The sequence below is a fragment of the Oncorhynchus gorbuscha genome, linkage group LG01, assembly GCF_021184085.1.
Source record: "Oncorhynchus gorbuscha isolate QuinsamMale2020 ecotype Even-year linkage group LG01, OgorEven_v1.0, whole genome shotgun sequence".
NCBI classification, from domain to species: Eukaryota; Metazoa; Chordata; class Actinopteri; order Salmoniformes; family Salmonidae; genus Oncorhynchus; species Oncorhynchus gorbuscha.
In genome coordinates, this window is record NC_060173.1 from 118,456,198 (window position 1) to 118,462,539 (window position 6,342).

Here is a 6,342-nt window from a genome sequence, read left to right on the forward strand (position 1 = left end):
ACCTGGTACCGTTGTTCTCCTGTAGAATAGACCTGGTACTGTTGTTCTCCTGTAGAGTAGACCTGGTACTGTTGTTCTCCTGCAGAGTAGACCTGGTACTGTTGTTCTCCTGTAGAGTAGACCTGGTACCGTTGTTCTCCTGTAGAGTAGACCTAGTACTGTTGTTCTCCTGTAGAGTAGACCTGGTACTGTTGTTCTCCTGTAGAGTAGACCTGGTACTGTTGTTCTCCTGTTACTGGTAGAGAGACCTGGTACTGCTGTTCTCCTGTTACTGGTAGAGTAGACCTGGTACTGTTGTTCTCCTGTAGAGTAGACCTGGTACCGTTGTTCTCCTGTAGAGTAGATCTAGTACTGTTGTTCTCCTGTAGAGTAGACCTGGTACTGCTGTTCTCCTGCAGAGTAGACCTGGTACTGTTGTTCTCCTGTTACTGGTAGAGTAGACCTGGTACTGTTGTTCTCCTGTTACTGTAGAGTAGACCTGGTACTGTTGTTCTCCTGTTACTGGTAGAGTAGACCTGGTACTGCTGTTCTCCTGCAGAGTAGACCTGGTACTGCTGTTCTCCTGTAGATAGACCTGGTACTGTTGTTCTCCTGTAGAGTAGACCTGGTACTGTTGTTCTCCTGTAGAGTAGACCTGGTACTGTTGTTCTCCTGTAGAGTAGACCTGGTACCGTTGTTCTCCTGTAGAGCAGACCTGGTACTGTTGTTCTCCTGTAGAGTAGACCTGGTACTGTTGTTCTCCTGTAGAATAGACCTGGTACTGCTGTTCTCCTGCAGAGTAGACCTGGTACTGTTGTTCTCCTGTAGAGTAGACCTGGTACTGTTGTTCTCCTGTAGAGTAGACCTGGTACCGTTGTTCTCCTGTAGAGCAGACCTAGTACTGTTGTTCTCCTGCAGAGTAGACCTGGTACTGTTGTTCTCCTGTTACTGGTAGAGTAGACCTGGTACTGTTGTTCTCCTGTTACTGGTAGAGTAGACATGGTACTGTTGTTCTCCTGTAGAGTAGACCTGGTACCGTTGTTCTCCTGTAGAGTAGATCTAGTACTGTTGTTCTCCTGTAGAGTAGACCTGGTACTGTTGTTCTCCTGTAGAGTAGACCTGGTACTGTTGTTCTCCTGTTACTGGTAGAGTAGACCCTGGTACTGTTGTTCTCCTGTTACTGGTAGAGTAGACCTGGTAGACCTGTGTCTACTGTCTATGAGGAAGGGGCTAGGTGTCACTGTCTAGAGGAAGGGGCTAGGGGTGTCTACTGTCTAGAGGAAGGGGCTAGGGGTTGTGTCTGTCTAGGAGGAAGGGGCTAGGGGTTGTGTCTGTCTAGGAGGAAGGGGCTAGGGGTTGTGTCTACTGTCTAGGAGGTAGGGGCTAGGGGTTGTCTACTGTCCAGGGAGGTAGGGGCCAGGGGTTGTCTACTGTCTAGAGGAAGGGGCTAGGGGGTTGTGTCTACTGGGGTTCAGGAGGAAGGGGCTAGGGGTTGTCTACTGTCTAGGAGGTAGGGGCTAGGGGTTGTCTACTGTCTAGGAGGAAGGGCTAGGGATTGTCTACTGTCTAGGAGGAAGGGGCTAGGGGTTGTGTCTACTGTCTAGAGAAAGGGGCTAGGGGTTGTCCACTGTCTAGAGGAAGGGGCTAGGGGTTGTCTACTGTCTAGGAGGAATGGGCTAGTGGTTGTCTACTGTCAGGAGGAAGGGGTTAGGGTTATCTACTGTCTAGGAGGAAGGGGCTAGGGGTTGCCTACTGTCTAGGAGGAAGGGGCTAGGGTTGTCTACTGTCTAGGAGGTAGGGCTAGTGGTTGTTTACTGTCTCTGAGGAAGGGGCTAGTGGTTGTCTACTGTTTAGGAGGAAGGGGCTAGGGGTTGTCTACTGTCTAGGAGGAAGGGGCTAGTGGTTGTCTACTGTCTAGGAGGAAGGGGCTAGTGGTTGTCTACTGTCTAGGAGGAAGGGGCTAGGGGTTGTCTACTGTCTAGGAGGAAGGGGCTAGGGGTTGTCTACTGTCTAGGAGGAAGGGGCTAGGGGTGTCTACTGTCTAGGAGGAAGGGGCTAGGGGTTGTCTACTGTCTAGGAGGAAGGGGCTAGTGGTTGTCTACTGTCTAGGGAGGAAGGGGCTAGGGGTGTCTACTGTCTAGAGGAAGGGGCTAGGGGTTGTCTACTGTCTAGGAGGAAGGGGCTAGGGGTTGTCTACTGTCTAGGAGGAAGGGGTTAGGGGTTTGTCTACTGTCTAGGAGGAAGGGGCTAGGGGTTGTGTCACTGTCTAGAGGTAGGGGCTAGGGGTTGTGTCTACTGTCTAGAGGTAGGGGCTAGGGGTTGTGTCTACTGTCTAGGAGGTAGGGGCTAGCGGTTGTCTACTGTCTAGGAGGAAGGGGCTAGGGGTTGTCTACTGTCTAGGAGGAAGGGGCTAGGGGTGTGTCTACTGTCTAGGAGGAAGGGGTGTGTCTACTGTCTAGAGGAAGGGGGTGATTTGAGATTCAGGGGTAGTAACATGTTTTGGTTGTTGTCTCCAGGGGAAAGTAGAGGCGGAGTTCCACCTGGTGACATCAGAGGAGGCAGAGAAGAATCGGTTGGTCGAGCCTGCAAGGAGCCTGAACTCCTGAAAAACCCAAGTATGATGTATTTTATTGGCTAATTACAAAAACGATTCTATCAACTTTATTCTTCTCCATACAAGTCCTCCTCCTGCTTCACGAACCCGTTTAACTGCAGATCTAGGACCAGTTTTATAATTTAGCTCATAGTAAATAGGATTACGTAGAGCGGGAGACCTGATCCTAGATCAGCAGCTCTACTCTGAGCCCTGTTTAAAGTGTTTTTTCTGTCCCTCCCTCTCTAGCCGCCAGACACGTCATTCCCCTCGCGGGTTTGTGAACCCTTTTAAGTGCTTCTTCCACCTGATCTGGGGAACTATAAGAAGTACATCATCATCGCTCTGGTCCTGCTCATCACAGCTCTGTTCATCGCCCTGCTGCTCTACACCCTGCCAGCAGCCATCTCACAGAAGATAGTCATGGTTACCACACTGCACTACCACAGCTGACTGACTAGCTGGCTGACTGACTAGCTGGCTGACTGACTAGCTGGCTGGCTGACTAGCTGGCTGACTAGCTGGCTGACTGACTAGCTGGCTGACTAGCTGGCTGGCTAGCTGACTGACTAGCTGGCTGACTGACTGACTAGCTGACTGACTAGCTGGCTGGTTGACTAGCTGACTGACTAGCTGGCTGACTGACTAGCTGGCTGACTAGCTGACTGACTAGCTGGCTGACTGACTAGCTGGCTGGCTGACTAGCTGACTGACTAGCTGGCTGACTGACTAGCTGGCTGGCTGACTAGCTGACTGACTAGCTGGCTGACTAGCTGGCTGGCTGACTGACTAGCTGGCTGGCTGACTAGCTGACTGACTAGCTGGCTGACTGACTAGCTGGCTGGCTGACTAGCTGACTGACTAGCTGGCTGACTAGCTGGCTGGCTGACTAGCTGGCTGACTGACTAGCTGGCTGGCTGACCTGACTGCAGCTGGCTGACTGACTAGCTGGCTGGCTGACTAGCTGACTGACTAGCTGGCTGACTAGCTGGCTGGCTGACTAGCTGGCTGGCTGGCTGACCAGCTGGCTGACTGACTAGCTGGCTGGCTGACTAGCTGACTGACTAGCTGGCTGACTAGCTGGCTGGCTGACTGACTAGCGGCTGGCTGACTAGCTGACTGACTAGCTGGCTGACTAGCTGGCTGACTGACCAGCTGACTGACTAGCTGACTGACTAGCTGACTGACTAGCTGGCTGACTGACTAGCTGGCTGACTGACTGACCAGCTGACCAGAAATAGTCAAACGACTAACTCAGGAATTCATAATGATGTTGCAATATCAGAATAGTATATTATATATTAACATGTATTTAAATACAGAAAGAGTATAAATAACATTTTAGATGCAACAATATTGACAAAGTTTGCCCAAGGGAAAAAAATTCACTACAGTAGCCTCCATGTTATTCAGTACAGTACCTCCATGTTATTCACAGTACCTCCATGTTATTCAGTACAGCACCTCCATGTTATTCCGTACAGTACCCTCCATGTTATTCCGTACAGTACCTCCATGTTATTCAGCACAGTACCTCCATGTTATTCAGTACAGTACCCCTCCATGTTATTCAGTACAGCACTCTCCATGTTATTCCGTACAGTACCCTCCATGTTATTCCGTACAGTACCCCTCCATGTTATTCAGTACAGCACCCTCCATGTTATTCAGTACAGTACCCTCCGTGTTATTCAGTACAGTACCCTCCGTGTTATTCAGTACAGTACCTCCGTGTTATTCACTACAGTACCCTCCGTGTTATTCAGTACAGTACCCTCCATGTTATTCAGTACAGTACCTCCGTGTTATTCAGTACAGTATCCTCCATGTTATTCAGTACAGTATCCTCCATGTTATTCAGTACAGTATCCTCCATGTTATTCAGTACAGTACCCTCCATGTTATCTAGTACAGTACCCTCCATGTTATTCAGTACAGTATCCTCCATGTTATTCAATACAGTACCCTCCATGTTATTCAGTACAGTACCTCCATGTTATTCAGTACAGTACCCTCCATGTTATTCAGTACAGCACCTCCATGTTATTCAGTACAGTACCTCCATGTTATTCAGTACAGCACCCCTCCATGTTATTCAGTACAGTACCCTCCATGTTATTCAGTACAGTACCCTCCATGTTATTCCGCACAGTATCCTCCATGTTATTCCGACAGTATTCTCCATGTTATTCAGTACAGTACCTCCATGTTATTCCGTACAGTATCCTCCATGTTATTCCGTACAGTATCCTCCATGTTATTCAGTACAGTACCCTCCATGTTATTCAGAACAGTATCCTCCATGTTATTCAGTACAGTATCCTCCATGTTATTCAGTACAGTACCCTCCATGTTATTCAGTACAGTACCCTCCATGTTATTCCGTACAGTACCCTCCATGTTATTCAGTACAGTATCCTCCATGTTATTCAGTACAGTACCTCCATGTTATTCCGCATAGTATCCTCCATGTTATTCCGTACAGTATCCTCCATGTTATTCAGTACAGTACCCTCCATGTTATTCAGAAACAGTACCTCCATGTTATTCAGTACAGTACCTCCATGTTATTCAGGACTATATCGTCCATGTTATTCAGTACAGTATCCTCCATGTTATTCAGTACAGTACCTCCATGTTATTCAGTACAGTACCTCCATGTTATTCCGCATACAATACCTCCATGTTATTCAGTACAGTATCCTCCATGTTATTCAGTACAGTACCCTCCATGTTATTCCGTACAGTATCCTCCATGTTATTCCGTACAGTATCCTCCATGTTATTCAGTACAGTACCCTCCATGTTATTCAGAACAGTACCTCCATGTTATTCAGCAGTACCCTCCATGTTATTCAGGACTATATCGTCCATGTTATTCAGTACAGTATCCTCCATGTTATTCAGTACAGTACCCTCCATGTTATTCAGTACAGTACCTCCATGTTATTCCGTACAGTACCCTCCATGTTATTCAGTACAGTATCCTCCATGTTATTCAGTACAGTACCCTCCATGTTATTCCGCACAGTATCCTCCATGTTATTCCGTACAGTATCCTCCATGTTATTCAGTACAGTACCCTCCATGTTATTCAGAACAGTACCCTCCATGTTATTCAGTACAGTACCCTCCATGTTATTCAGGACTATATCGTCCATGTTATTCCGTACAGTATCCTCCATGTTATTCCGTACAGTATCCTCCATGTTATTCAGTACAGTACCCTCCATGTTATTCAGAACAGTACCTCCATGTTATTCAGTACAGTACCCTCCATGTTATTCAGGACTATATCAGTCCATGTTATGATCCTAGCAGTTATTCATATAGTATGTATATTTCTAGACATGTAAGGATGGTCACTGTCTCTAATTTAACATAAATAATGTACTTTAATAAAGAACTGTTGTACAAAAAAACAAACATGTTGGGGTTCTTTTTTTGTTGGCTGTTATACTGAAATAAAAGCACATTTAAATAGATTTGTCTTAGACAGTTAGATAATTATGTGTTCACACAATTCCATGTGAAATATCTATATAATAAAAAAAAATATATAATATATGTTATTAGCCAGAAGTAATAGGTCGGGTCCCATAAGTCAAAGTATTCCCTAGAATAGGAAGCCAAAAAGGCCCTTGTCCAAAGTAGAGCACCACATAGGAATAAATGCCTTACAATACTCAACAAACGTGTCCTCTGATTGGATCTCCTGTTACTGGTAGAGTAGACCTGGTACTGTTGTTCTCCTGTAGAGTAGACCTGGT

At 46.8% G+C, this 6,342-nt stretch overlaps 1 pseudogene; it reads left to right on the forward strand.

Annotated features, from left to right (window-relative positions):
- Window positions 1-4,040: 4,040 nt before the first annotated feature.
- LOC124031363 lies at window positions 4,041-5,940 on the forward strand (annotated as a pseudogene).
- The last annotated feature ends 402 nt before the right edge of the window (window positions 5,941-6,342 follow it).